This window comes from Capra hircus, chromosome 6, assembly GCF_001704415.2.
Source record: "Capra hircus breed San Clemente chromosome 6, ASM170441v1, whole genome shotgun sequence".
Lineage (NCBI taxonomy): Eukaryota > Metazoa > Chordata > Mammalia > Artiodactyla > Bovidae > Capra > Capra hircus.
This window is the reverse complement of record NC_030813.1, coordinates 111131492-111146594: the sequence shown is the minus strand read 5'-3', so window position 1 is coordinate 111146594 and position 15103 is coordinate 111131492. Positions and strand designations below refer to the sequence as shown.

The window sequence follows — 15103 nt, the reverse complement described above, 5'->3', positions numbered from 1 at the left end:
ACTTCACTTTCACTTTTCACTTGCATGCACTAGAGAAGGAAATGGCAACCCACTCCAGTGTTCTTGCCTGGAGAATCCCAGGGACGGAGAAGCCTGGTGGGCTGCCGTCTATGGGGTCACACAGAGTCAGACACGACTGAAGCGACTTAGCAGCAGCAGCAGCAGCATGACTCAGAAGCCAGAAAGAGAAATGAAATGGTTCAGGAAATATCTGTGGAGTAGCCTCTTCTAACGGAGTGAATTTATCACCCACAATGTTTATGAGACTGCTGTGCCAACAGAAACATAGTCACGTTGGATGAAAAGGGACAGAGGACAAAACTGCAAAAGCTGTCAGATTCCCAAAATTCTACAGGCAGAAAACAGGCTGTGAACAACAAAGCTGTATTACTCTTGATAAGAAAAGATGATTCCAAGGGTGGAGAGCTCTGAAGAGTGGAATGAGTCCAGGGGTCAGAGGCATGAGCCATAGAACTTATTTCTACGCTTTGAAACTTAATGGAGTTTGCCTAGGTGGACAAGTGATCAACTGGCTCTTTTCCTTCATTCTCTCCCTTACTGAATGAGGAAGGACCTGTTACCCTATGCCTGTCCCACCACTCTTATTTTTGGAACACAGACTTACTTTCTAATTTCACAGGTCCACAGATTTTGCTCCAGGATAGGTTATACCCAGAAGTGCACCCATACATAATTTAGATGAGGAGATATGAGATGGCTGAGATTTCGGGAAGCCCCTGGAATAGATGAATGTATTTTTCACATGGGACGTATAAGGGTCTGTGAGGACCGGGGGTGGACTGTGATGGGCTGAATCATGGTTCCCACTAAAGATGGCCAAGTCTTAATCCCTGAAACCTGTGATTATGTTGTCACACATGGTAAAAGGGATTTTGTAGAAGTGACGTTGTTTAGTCGCTAAGTTGTGTCTAGCTTATTGTGACCCCGTGAACTATAGAAGTGACATATGTTGGCCATAAAGATACAAGATCTTTGGGTCAGAGATACAACTTATTACTTATAGCAAGAAAAAAAAAGGGGGGGAATCAGATCAGCGTGTGGGTTTGCTGTCTATGCTGCAGTTCCCACAGGTCTCAGCTCTTCACGCAGCGCTTGCACCACAGGAGGCGGGTTTTAAGGGGCTACTGGTACATCTTCCTACCCTTCTCCACAGAGAGATTACTCATTATTCTTGGAAGGCAAGCAAATGTCTCCAGGGAAGTAAGAAGACTTGACCTTTACTTCCCAGGGATGTTTCTGGGGAAGAAGGATGTTTCTAGTCTCAGCATCCTGGAATCTTCCCTTACATGCATATTCTTAATTTAAATCCAAATACTTTCATTCAGAGGATTCAGATTATGCAGAAATGTGAGCTATTCATGGAGAGTTGTCTTCCAGCTGAAAGCACCCAAAAGGGGGATAAGTCTATTATTTTTAACAGAGTAGAAAAAACTAAAAAAATCCCCAAAGATTACAATAATGCTAGGAAAGGCTGATGGAAAGGAATTGCTAACCTGTGATTTTAGAGAAAGACCATGCCCAAAGAAACAGGTGGGGAGGGGGATCAGGAAATACAAGAGGCAGAAATTGAAAGCAGTTTGAGGAAGACATGTTAAGCAATTAAGTTGCTTAATTTTCAGCAATGATGTGAGGAAGCAACATCAATCAGTGCCATTTGGGGACAATTCTACTCTGACAAAGATCAGACTTAAAAAAAAATCTTGGTCACAACTTGCAGCATTTGGGACCTTAGTCCCTGAAGTGAAGTTAAAGTCGCTCAGTTGTGTCCGACTCTTTGCGACCCCATGGACTGTATAGAATACTGGCCTTTCCCTTCTCCAGGGGATCTTCCCAACCCAGGGATCAAATCCAGGTCTCCCACATTGCAGGCGGATTCTTTACCACCTGAACCACAAGGTTAGTCCCCTGACCAGGGGTTGAACCTGAACCCCCCCGCTGGAAGGCAAAGTCTTAACCACTGGATCACCACGTAAGTCCCCCCAAATCAGATATTTAAATGTAAAAAAAGGGCAAAGAAATTCGCCATACATTGATTAATTATTCCAGGGAATATGACCTCAGGTTACAAGTGATAGGTATCACAGATGCATTTGTGCCTCAGCAAATGTAAATGAAATATCCACTTACGATGTATCATGCAAGACAGAACACAATTTCTGCTCCTATGGAGCACGCATTCCAAGGTGGCAGACTGACAGAACCAGTAATCAAATAAATACAAATATTAGAAATTACATACCACCAAGAAAGCAAAGAAATAGAAAGAAGAATAAAGGAGGTACCCAAACTAAGGTGATTAGGAAGGACTTCTTTAAAGAGGCAACCTTTAAATTCAACCTATTCTCAAAACAGAAGCCAAGGGGAGTTTTTGAAAACCTAATTCACACCATGTCTCTCCTGCACAGAATCCTTCAATTGCTCTCCTTGTCACTGGCAAAACCCAGAGGCTCTAGAATGGTCCACAGTCCTTCATGATTTGGTCCTCCAGTACTTCCCTGACTTCCTTTCTTACTACTTTCTATAGCACTTGCTGTGTTGCACATGTGCTCAGTCGTGTCCCAACTTTGTGACCCCAGGGACTGTAGCCCATCAGCTTCCTCTGTCCATGTAACTCTCTAGGCAAGAATACTGGAGTGCGTCACCATGCCCTCCTCCAGGGCATCTTCCTGGCCCAGGGATCGAACCCATGTCTCTTGTCTCCTGCATTGCAGGGGGATTCTTTACCACTGAGCCACGGGGAAGCCCGTTCCTACAGTACTTATTATCTGCTAAATATTATAAAGGTTGTATTTATTACATTTATCGTCTTTCCCTCCTTGCCAGAACTAAAGCTCCACTAGAGAATGATCTTTTGTTTTCTTCATTTCATATCCCAAATGCCTCTACAACAGTGCATGACCGCTAATCAAAATTCATTAATTTCTGTTCAATGGACATAAAATTATTTTATTGTATTTAACCAAAATAAAACATAAGTTACCACATACACTGCTATATTAACATTTAAATACAATACAGGACAGGATCACAAAATATGAAACACAAACAAAACCAAGGTCAGACTGATATAACGTGGGGAGTGTCCTGCCTGCGCAAGAGCTCATTCCAGTCTGGAACACAGGAGGAGAGTGCTACCCGCATCTCTGCTGCACCAGGGAATCCATTCCTTTCCTTTGTTTTTAACTGGGTTAAGACCGAAAATCCCAGTTCACACAAACTAGTCGTTGTGAATGGTAATAGTAGCAGGGTGCTCTTTTGACTTAGCAATGGAAAATCTTCCTTTATCTTAATCCAAAATGCTGATAAACTTAATGCTTCATAATCATTCTTCAATGTGAATGAAGAACTGAGCTGCAATAATTCATTCTCTTCTTCAGGCACCAGGTCTAACTCAGTTATTAATTCTGGGTTTTGAAAAGCAAATGGATCTTTTACCCAACAATTTTGTCTTAGTGTTTCGAATTTCTCTTCTGGGAAGAAATGGTTAAAGGTTTGAGAGAGAGACATGAGATGCAACAGTATCTCTAGTTTTATTTCCTCCAAAATGTTCTCATTAATAACATTCTCTTCGATGTGCTGCAAAAATCTTGGAAACATGTAGTAGCTAGGACGGTTGCTTTTCAGTCTCGCTTGCCACAACAATAATGTCTTTCGGAATCCTTGGATCCATTCCATCTGTTGCAATACATCATTGTTTTTCCCCTGTAGTTTTAAACTGAGTTCATTAAGGATGCCAAAAATATGTTAAATATGCCAGTTTCATTACCCAAATATCATCCTCAAAAATAGTTGCCAAATGAGATTTCTTTTCAGTGAGAAAAATGTGGATCTCGTTCCTGAGTTCATAAACCCTGCTTAGTATTTTCCCTTGAGATAACCAGCGGACTTTGGTATGATATAGTAAGTGGGTATAGTTAGCTCCAATCTCTAAACAGAAGGTTTCAAGCAGTCGGCTGTTTAGTGAGCTTCCTTTAATAAAATTAACAGCTTTCACTGCATTTTTCAATACTTCCATGAGATTCTGTGGGATCTCTCTGGACACTAACGCTTCACGATGGGTAAAACAGTGATTCCACATAGCACTAGTCACCTCGAGCAACTCTTTAATTACTCTGCTCTGTTTCCCAGTTATGTTTGCTGTTCCGTCACTTGTGATTCCTTTGCAGTTTTTCCAGTTTAAGTTATAGTGACCAACAATGCACTTTTCCAATTCTGTGAAAATATCTAATTCACTTAGGCATGAGGTTAAGTTTAAACAACACAAAAAACCCTCCATGAAGACACCTTGCCATGTCTCTCACATAGACTAAAAGTGCTGGGCAGCTTCCAGTATCAGTGCTTTCATCAAACTGAACTGCAAAGTCTATTCCTGACTGTAATCGAGTAGTAAGCGTGGCCTCTAAATGCTCGGCAATTGTACAAATTCGAAGAGCTATCGTGTTGTCACTAGGAATAGTTTTTAGTTTATCCGCAGATTTATCATCAAAAATTGTACGCACCGTATCCAAGCATGCTGGAAGAATAATTTTTTCTGCAGCTGTGTAAGCCATTTTCTCTTTCGCCACATTATATGCAACTAAGTACGATGACAATAAGGCTTTCTCACTGACAGAAGAATAGCTAAGAAATGGTGTTGGTGACTTTACGTCTTTTTTCTTCCTTTGAAAATATTCAAGAGGCTTATCAATAAGTTCAGCATGCTGTGTTTCTAAGTGCCTTTTTAATTTTTAAGGTTTTAAGCTTTCATTTGCAAGAATATTATTACAAATAACACACTGAGGTCTGTCACTTTCAAAGGGTTTTTCACATTTGATAAAACCATATTTTAAATAATCTTCATTATAACGTCTTACACTGACTTTTTTCTTTTTGAAATGTGGTTCAAATGCAGTTGATGTTTGCAGATTAGAGTCAATATTTTTCTCATAATTGTCACTGGTCACACTTTCAGATCCAGAGGTAGAACTTGAACATGTTTTGCATATTTTGTTTCATTATTCCTCTTTCTTTTAAAAAAGAAATGATCCATTTTAAAAGCAATTTTGAATGTTACAATTGCCACTAACTCAAATATATATATTTATGTGTGTATATTTATAGCCTGGATAATATCTTTCCAAAACATTCAATTTGCAACTGAATCTCAGTTGAACATCTCAGATTTTATCCAGTTGCAAGTTATAATATACAACTAGACTGCACATCAGCCGTTTTGTTATGAAAACCAAACATCAATGAACAAATGACTGAAAAACCATTTCTTAAGCAATCAATGGACACTATATTGATCATATCCCCTCCATCAAATATCTTTTCACATATTGAAACTGACCTTAGTATTCCCTGTAAGGTTCAGGACTCTGGCAAAGGATTTATGCAAAGCACTCTGATATTTCAAATTTTATTTTGTTTTTAAAAATGTTCATCATGACTCACAAAATTGATTTCATGACCTACTAAATGGGTCCCACACATAACATGAAAAATACAGAGACATTTTCTTCTGTTGTGTTGGTAGCTTGACTACGTCTGCTTGATCAAAGAAACTAGCTGATCTGCTAAACTGTTGGCTGACACTGGAACTTCCTTGAAGTGGTGGGTATACATCTCAGATTTTTATTCCTGATACTTTCTGATGGGAAGCATATTTTTTAAGATTACGCTTCGATCTAGTAAGGTTCCAGTGAGGTTTTCCATGGCTAGGTCAGCTATACGGTCGGAGCTGGTGATATATCTTTAGAGCTTTCTTGGAATGCATCCTTGACCTGGCAATAAGACCAGAAATATGACATTAAGCATTACAAGACAGAGCAGTACTGTTCTCAGCTATCATGACCTTTAGAAAATCCAAGGTCATGGATGTTGAAGCAAAAAGCTGTAGTTCTCCTCACCACCATGTTATACAGGTTTAGGCCCATTTCTAAAAGGCAGACCACTTCAACCAAGACTGGGAGAGAGAAAAAATGAGGCAAGACCTGGGGGTCGGCACCAGGAGATGCAGAGTACACTGCCAAAGCTGAATACAGCAGACTATGGAGCAACACAGCTCATCCACCAAGTGTTATTTCCTCTTAGCTCATGTTGACTGTGCCCGTTTTGAAAGTACTTACTGCACTGCTTCCTTGAACTTGGGATATTTGGGTCTTATCAGCATAATACAGCACTTCCTTACAAACCTCTCCATTAAGTAATGCCAATTTGTGTGTGTGGGGTGGGGGGGTGCGGATGGGGGTGAGAATGGAATGGAAGAAGGGTAAAGTCTTCCATCTGTGCTCAGTCACCTCTGACTCTTTGCAATCCCAGGACTGTAGCCCACCAGGTTCCTCTGTCCATGGCATTTTCCAGGCAAGAACACTGGAGTGGGTTACCATTTCCTCCTCCAGGGGGATCTTCCGAACCTAGGGTTTGAACCTAGGTCTTCTGAATTGGCAGGTGGATTCTTTACTACTGAACCATCAGGGAAGCCCACAAATGATCTGAATGCCATCAATTTTCATCAGTCTGTCACCACTGTATTTATTCCGGTCTAATCTTTTAAGAGACATTACTTGGCCAACTAAGGTCCATCTAGTCAAGACTATGGTTTTTCCTGTGATCATGTACAGATGTGAGAGTTGGACTGTGAAGAAGGCTGAGTGCCGAAGAATTGATGCTTTTGAACTGTGGTGTTGGAGAAGACTCTTGAGAGTCCCTTGGACTGCAAGGAGATCCAACCAGTCCATTCTGAAGGAGATCAACCCTGGGATTTCTTTGGAAGGAATGATGCTAAAGCTGAAGCTCCAGTACTTTGGCCACCTCATGCAAAGAGTTGACTCATTGGAAAAGATTCTGATGCTGGGAGGGACTGGGGGCAGAAGGGGACAACCGAGGATGAGATGGCTGGATGGCATCACGGACTCAATGGATGTGAGTCTGAGTGAACTCTGGGAGATGGTGATGGACAGGGAGGCCTGGCATGCTGCAATTCATGGGGTCGCAAAGAGTCGGACACGACTGAGTGACTGAACTGAATCGTTTAATAACAACACCAGATTTGAAAGAGGCATCATGTTTTGACCTTGAAACAAGAGAGATGCTGCCAGAGGGAGAAGGCCTTGGTGAGAGTCTTCTGTAAGACTTCATTAAATTGTATGTAACAGTAAACTTGAAGGGGACTTATATGTCATGTATAATACGTTTTTTTTTTTAAATGTAATAAACTTAGAGAGCAACTTTAGGTTCACAGCAAAACTGAGCAAACAGTAAGAGATTTTTTTCCCACATAGCCCTGCTCCCACATATACGTCTTCCCCATTATCAACATCCCCCACCAGAGTGGTACGTGTTACAGGTGACAAAGCCACACCAACACATCGCCTTCACCCAAAGTCCATCGCTTACACTAAGGCTCCCTCTTGGGGTTGTACATCCTATGAGTTATGACAAATGAATAATGGCATGTATCCACCATATGGCATCAGAGAGAGTATTTTCACTGCCCTAAAAATCCTGTGTCTCTATTTATCCTTTCCTTTCTTTCTAACCCCCCTGATCTCTAGTAGTCACTGATTTTTTTTTTAACGGCTCAGCTTCACAATTTTGCTTTTTCCAGGATGCCATACTGTTAGAATTACATGTATATAGACTTCTCAGGCTGGCTTCTTTCACTTGGTATTATGCATTTTAAAGTCCTCCATGTACTTTCATGACTTGATAGCTCATGTCCTCTTAGCACTAAAAAATATTTCATTGTTTGGTTATAAGTTTATTTATACACTCACCTACTGAAAGACAGCTTAGCTGCTCCCAATTTTTGGCAATTATGAATAAAGCTGCTATAAACATGGGCTGCCAGTTTTTGTGTGTACAAAAGTTTTCCACTCCTTTGGGTAAACACTAAGGAACCTGACCGCTGCACTGTTTTGTAAACATGCATTTTTAACAAGGATGCTCATTTTTAACAGGCCAGCCACTGGAAAAGACCCTGATGCTGGGAAAGATTGAGGGCAGGAGGAGGAGAGGATGAGATGGTTGGATGGCATCACCGACTTGATGGACATGAGTTTGAGCAAACTCAGGGAGATAGTGAAGGACAGGGAAGCCTCGTGTGCTACAGTCCTTGGGGTCACAAAGAGTCAGACACGACTTAGCAACCTATGGGAGAGAGAATTTAGGGTCTGATAGATGCTTCTGACTTAATCTTCCTTAGATGTTTCCCCAAAGATGACATGTTCAAAATATCTTACCCTCCTCTGAGAAAGAGGCAATGCTTTTCTTTGGAGGTCTTCCATCCTGTCTGCCAAGGTAGTTAGTAGGAGCAATGAGTTTCTGGCAGATGCCTCCCAGATGGAGGCAAAGTATGGTGGAGAGCATCACCAGATTAAACCGGAACTAAACTGTTGGAAAAGCAACTCCATCTGGATCTTTGATAAATAAGAAGAGCAATAATGCTCTTTAATTGGCTGTGCATCTAGTTTAGCCATTCTTTAGGGGAGACTTTCAAGAGTTAAGGTAACCAAATACTTGTAGCTGTATACATCTTATATACTAAGGTGTATTAATAGAGGCATGGGATACAGTTTCAGGTTAGTGACTTTCCACTAATGAATCTTTTTATCTACCTGATCCTAGAACAGTGTTTGTCACATGGTAGGTTCTCAATAAATGCATTTGAAAGATTAAATGAGAGAATGAATGACACCTATAGTAAACTGTACCATGGACATTCTATTTTTATTAGTCAGTGAAAAATAAGTTACCAAACTATATTTGAACAATTTGGTGATATGTAAGACAAAGATTAGTGAGACATTTAAAACTGGATCCACAATATTATATTTCAAAATAAATTGCTTATATAAATATAGACATAAACTATATTTAGATTTATCTTATAAAGCCAAACACATAAATCTACCTGAAAATAAAGATTTTTTAAAAAATAACCTCTCATTTTTATTATTATGGGTATGAATAATTCTTTTAGACAAAAACAATTGTCTTTATTTTATTTTTTTTAACAATTGTCTTTAAATCATTCTGTTCTTTTTTATTTTTACTATTTTCATTTCGACCCAATCCTCTTTGAAAGTGAAAGTGTTAGTAGCTCAGTCCCGTCCAACTCTTTGTGACTCTCATGGACTATAGCCCACCAGGCTCCTCTGTCCATGGAACTCTCCAGGCAAGAATTCTGGAGTGAGCTGTCATTCCCTCCTCCAGGGGATCTTCCTGACCCACGGATAGAACCTGGGTCTCCTGCTTTGCAGACAGATTCTTTACTGTCTGAATCACCATGGAAGCCCCAAAGAGATTACAGAATGATATACGCTTCAGTCAACTCCATGGACTGTAGCCTGCCTGCTAGGCTTCTCGGTCCATGGGATTCTCCACGCGTGAATACTGGAGTGAAGCGGCATGGCAGAGGATCTTCCCTACTCCGTGATCAAACCCACTTCTCTTGCATCTGCAGGAGGGTTCTTTACCTCTAGTGCCACCTGGGAAGCCTCTTGGGAGTCCATTCGGCTGTGCTTCATTCGGTTGTATTCATTATTATTCTTAAAGGGCTTACCTGCTCTCTTCAGACAATTCACCTACAGTAATAGTGGACATAGTATATTAGTGTACAGACCTGATAAATGTGAGGAAGAAAGCATGTGGAAGTCCTTTTTTAACTGAAAGAGGATACAAGGTAATAACTAAATGGGAGTCTGAAGTAGAAAATGTTGCAAGCTTGACAGAAGGTATGAAGTAACTGTCTACAAAAGTGCTGTGAATGGACCAGGAGAATGTTCTGAGATTTCAAGCAGGTCTGCATGATTGCCTCACATGCTTAAAGCAATGATCATTATTATGATGCCTGACAGGTGTGGTCTTTAATTACCTGCCATGAATTTGTACCTCTTAGACATATTTCCATAGTGCTCTGAGTACTATCTTCTAAAAATACAGCTCTGATCAGTTTCCTTATAATTCAAAAACCTCTACTGGCTATGAACCAGTGCAATCTCTTCAGGATAATGTCATTTAAATTGGTATCTCCATACAATCCTACATTTCAAGCTCTAAGACTACCGTGAGTTCCTGAAATACCTCGCGCACTTTCACACTTCTGTTTTCATTCTGGCTGGTATTCCCTGTGCCTGGAATACTTCTCTTGCTTTAAGTCATTTAAAATCCTATTTATTCTTTATGATTTAGCTCAAATGCCACAGCATTTACCCATTCAACTAACATGTAAGGATTTACAATGTGCCAGGCGCTGGGAATACAAAGCAAGAAAATGGATAGTGGGTATATTCATACAAGGGAACACACCTGTTCAGATGTTAACAATGAATGAGCTAGAGTTACACAACACTGTCAAAGACAGCTGCCAAAGGATATACACATTTCTGACTGTGAAAACTATGCAAAACAGCACTGTGCATGTAATTTAAAAATAAAACATAAAGGTGCTTTAAAGGGGAGGGACCTTGGTCAAGAGAGAACAGAATGGAATTGGATAGAGCAGACCAAGGGCTTCAAATATATAATAATAATTTTTCCAGTTGGGTGTTGAGTATACACGTATTGGTTATAGTTTTATTTTCACTTTCTGTCAGTCAAAAAAATCCTATTTTTAAAAGGGATGGTTAAGGCGGGATTCTTTCCTGAAGGCACTGCCTGCTTGTCTCATAACCAATAACTTTAAATTACCTTGTCTCTGATATTCGTTTCCTGTATTGTTATCGTGCACTCATTAGTTAATTATGCCTTAAGAGGGAGAGTTTGCAGGTATGAGCTTTAACTAGATTAGAATGGAATCCTCTTCCCAGGAGACTCCCGTTTCCTCCATATCTCAAGGGAGCTAACTAGGTCTACGAACCCCAGCCTGACCCCTTCAGCCGACCAGAGAGCATCTGCCCCCGGATCCCGGCCTGCAGCTCCCTACCTCTGGTGGACGTCCATCCGTCCTCTGAGCAAAACCGAAACCTGTCTCCCACCAACGAACCTCGCAGTGTCTCTCTTCAGATGAATCCGGACCACTCCCACCAGAGCTCGACTTTCTTCATTCTTACCTCCAGCCCAGAGCCGCGAGCCTCCCGCCTAACCTGCGGACCACCAGGGTACCTCGCTCCCCATTCCCTACTCAACATCACTTCCGGCCTCGCCTCCGCACCCAGAGAAACCCATCCCACTTGCAACCGGAAGAGGGCCGGCTCGGCCCTCTGCGCACGCGCCTAGCCAGGAGGCGGCCTTGCTCTCGCGGTTGTCTCGCGATGTTTCCTTTTCTCGCGGGAGGTATTTGAAGGCTCCGGCGGTAACCGAGATGTCGGCTGTCTGCGGCTGACTGATCGGATCTGGGAGCGTCTGCTGAGACGCGGATGGTGGTCAGTCTCTGACTGTCGTCAAACGCGGACCAGCTTCGCCTCTATCTGGTCCGGCGCCATGGGAGCGGAGAAGAGGCTGGTACCAATTAAGCAGACCTTCCAGCTGGACCAGCAGCCCCTCCGGAACCGAGATTGATGATTGATGATGCTGGTGATTGATGATGTTGGTGACTGGTGATGCTGAACCGCCGCCTCGCGCCGGGCGGCCCCGCTCGGCCGCACGCGAGCACGCTAATTTTGTCAGTCTCTGTAAGAGAATTACAGAGATTTTTTAAATTGCCGAGTCATCGGAAAAGACCCTGATGCTGGGAAAGATTGAAGGCAGGAGGAGAAGGGGACGACAGAGGATGAGATGGTTAGACGGCATCACCGACTCAGTGGACGTGGGTTTGAGCAAACTCTGGGAGATGGTGATGGATAGGAAGGCCTGGCGTGCTGCAGTCCATGGGGTCGCAAAGAGTCGGACAGGACTGAGCGACTGAATAACAGCAACAGCTATCATTTACCTTGTTTACTTATTTAGGAAGACTTATTTGAATAATCATTTTAGATTTGTGTCTCTAGGTTAGCAGTCCACCGATTTTTAACATAGATCTGCATTTCATCAAATAGATATAAAATGTATACAAGTAAATATATATATATTTTATTTCTGCCCTGTGAATAGTTTAACAGAACACGTTTTGGGGCACAAAATAAGTCAGTGCAAAGAAAAGTTCATTTTGTTACCAGACAACTATTTTTCAGGTTGATAATACAAGTCTCCCCCGCTTTTAAAAGTTTGCTTTAGGCCGCTTCACTTTTAGGAAAGATCTGTATTGTATTTGTGCCCGTTTTGTTTTCTTTTTAATTTAATTTTTATGTTTTATAATATAGTGTTGGTTTTTGCCATACATCAACATGAATCAGTGGTCAGTGCTCCCTCCCTCTTGAACCTCCTTCCCATATCCCACACCATCTAGCCCCTTTAGGCTGTCACAGAGCACCAGGGTTGATAGTTGAAGGAAATCTGGAAGGGTTTTCACCTTTACCAAAAAAAATAAGCAAAGAGCAACAAGAGTTGGTATGCTTAGCCTTCAGAGTCTGTTTCACGTGGACCGTTTACAAGGGCAGTGGCCCTGCCAAGCCCCTCTCCCTGCAACTACACTGGGCACCTCAGGTTCGGAGCCCCATATCTTGGTACTATCTCTGCGAGCATCTAGGCTGCATCTCCATTTATTTCATGCATCAGCAAGTGTGTTCTAAAGTATCCCAAAAGCTTAGTGTGAACCAGCTGTAATTTTAAGTATTTTGATCAGGGTGAATGAAACATCCAGTGTGTGAGATGAATTTGCTTGGGTGCACTATTTCCAAGCAGAGAGAAAGAATCTTGAAAGCTGCCAAAGTTAGTATTGCTTCTGTTGGTAACAAAGTGGTCTCAGTTGGCCTTCAATGCTCAGTGAACATCTAATTGACAAATAGAATACCAAGGTAATCTTGGGCTTCCCTGGTGCCTCAGCGGTAAAAAATCCACCTGCATTGCAGGCAACGTGGGTTCAATCCCTGACTTGGGAAGATCCTCTGGACAAGGGAATGGCTACCTACTCCAGTATTGACTGGAGAATTCCATGGACAGCAGAGCCTGGTGGACTACAGTCCATGGAGTTGCAAAGAGTCAGGCATGACTGAACAACTAACACACACACGTATGTCTCTCTTACTGTATTCCCCCTCCTTCCTTCCCAGAGGAAACCACTATCCTGAATTTTCTGTTATTCATTACTTTGCTTTTGTTTAGAGTTTCTTATAAGGCTACCCACTGTATCCCCCAGATATGCAATGTATCTTTGCTTCTTTTAACCTTATTATGTTGTGCTAAGTCGCTTCAATCGTGTCCAATTTTGCAATCCTAAGGATTGTAGCTCTCCAGGCTCTTCTGTCCATGGGATTCTCCAGACAAGAATACTGGTAGCTATTTTGCATGTATTCTTTTGTAGTGAATTTTTTCTGTTTAACACTTTCTAAGAATGATTGCGATTTCTGCATGTTGCTATGCGTGCTCAGTCACTCAGTTGTGTCTGACTCGTGCCCCCATGGACTGTAGCCCACCAGGCTTCTCTGTCCATGGGATTATCCTGGCGAGAATACTGGAGTGGGTTGCCATGCCCTCCTCCAGGGGATCTTGCCAACCCAGGGGTCGAACCCACGGCTCCTGCATTTGGCAGGCAGATCCTTTATAGTCTTTTCCTTTTCACTACTATATAGCATTTTGCTTTAGAAAGACAACACACTTGAGTTATCTGCTGTGTTGTTTACTATTATGAACTAAATTCTATCAGCATTCTCAAACACATACAAAAGTTTCTCTGGCTGATGTTCCTAGAGGTGGTGTTATGGGCTGAATTGGGATTCTCCAAAATTCTTAATTGCAGCCCTGATTCTCAGCATCTCCCAGTATCTCAGGAATTGCCTGCATTTGGAGATAGAGTCTTTAAAGAGATAGTTAATTAAAATGAGACCTTTGGTGGGGAGTGCTCTAGTCTAGTCTGATTGTTGTTCTTTTAAGAAGACGAGATTGGAGATGGGGGGTTCAGGATGAGGGACACATGTACACCCGTGGCTGATCCATGTCAATGTATGGCAAAAACCACTACAATATTGTAAAGTAATTAGCCTCCAATTAAAATAAATTAATTTTAAAAAAAGACGAGATTGGACATACAGAGACACTGGACATGTGCATGCAAAGAAGAAAGGCCAGTGAAGACACTGAACAAGACGTCTACAATGCAAGAAGAGGGGCCTGGGAAGAAACCAAACTGATTTTGGACTTCTAGCCTCCAAAACTGAGGAAATAAATCAGTTTTTAAACCACCCAGTCTCTAGCATTTTTGTTATGGCTACCCTAGCAGATGAATACAGTTAGAATTGCTAGATGGGATTATGCATAAGTTCAGTTTAATTAGTAATGCCAATATTATTTTAAAGTGCTTGGACCAACTTACAATCCTACTGGCATGTATGAGAATTCTTATTCTACATCCTTGCCCAAAGCTGTTTTTGTCAGACTTGACTTTCTCCAGTCTGTTGGGATAAGAGTGGAATGTTACTGTTGTGTTAAATGCGCTATTCTGAAAACTAAGGAGAGTTGAATAATCTTCATGTATTTTTAAAATTTCTATATCAATAAAAATTTTGTTATATTTTTGTCCACCTTTCTGTTATGCTATTTGTTTTTTTCTTACTGATGGGTAGGAGTTAATTTTAATGAAAGTAAGATTTATTCTTTAATGGCCTGTCTTATGTCTTATTTAAGAAATTCTTCCTAACCTCCAGAGTAAAATAATATATTCTCTTTTTCTGAATGTTTTTCATTTCAATCCTTAATGTACCTGGAATTGCTTTTTCTTCTTAGTGTTTGATTTGAGGTCGATGTATAGTCTCATTTTCCCTGCACTAATAACAGTTGTCCAAGCCCTGTTTATTGACTAGTCTTTGGCAGCTCTGTCGTACATCGGCTCTGCCTACAATGCAGTTTTCTTTCTGGTCTCTATTCTAATTATGATTTGTCCATCTCTAGACCATTACTACATTGTCTTAATTATTACTACTATGTGCACTGGTGCTCAGTCATGTCCGACTATTGCGACCCCATGGACTGTAGCCTGCCAGGCTCCTCTGTCCATGGAATTTTCCAGGCAAGAATGCTGGAGTGGGTGGCCATTTCCTCTTCCAGGGGATCTTCCTGACTCAAG

General features: G+C 41.5%; 1 non-coding gene across 2 annotated transcripts; it reads right to left on the bottom strand.

The window, feature by feature from the left end:
- LOC102172341 lies at positions 2947–11166 on the bottom strand. 2 transcript variants are annotated; one of them, XR_001918219.1, is made up of 3 exons: positions 10931–11166; positions 9483–9590; positions 2947–5786 (listed from the first exon to the last, which is right to left on the bottom strand). It is a non-coding gene; the product is annotated as an uncharacterized LOC102172341 (transcript). The 2 variants fall into 2 exon arrangements; XR_001918218.1 differs by having other exon boundaries at positions 11058–11165.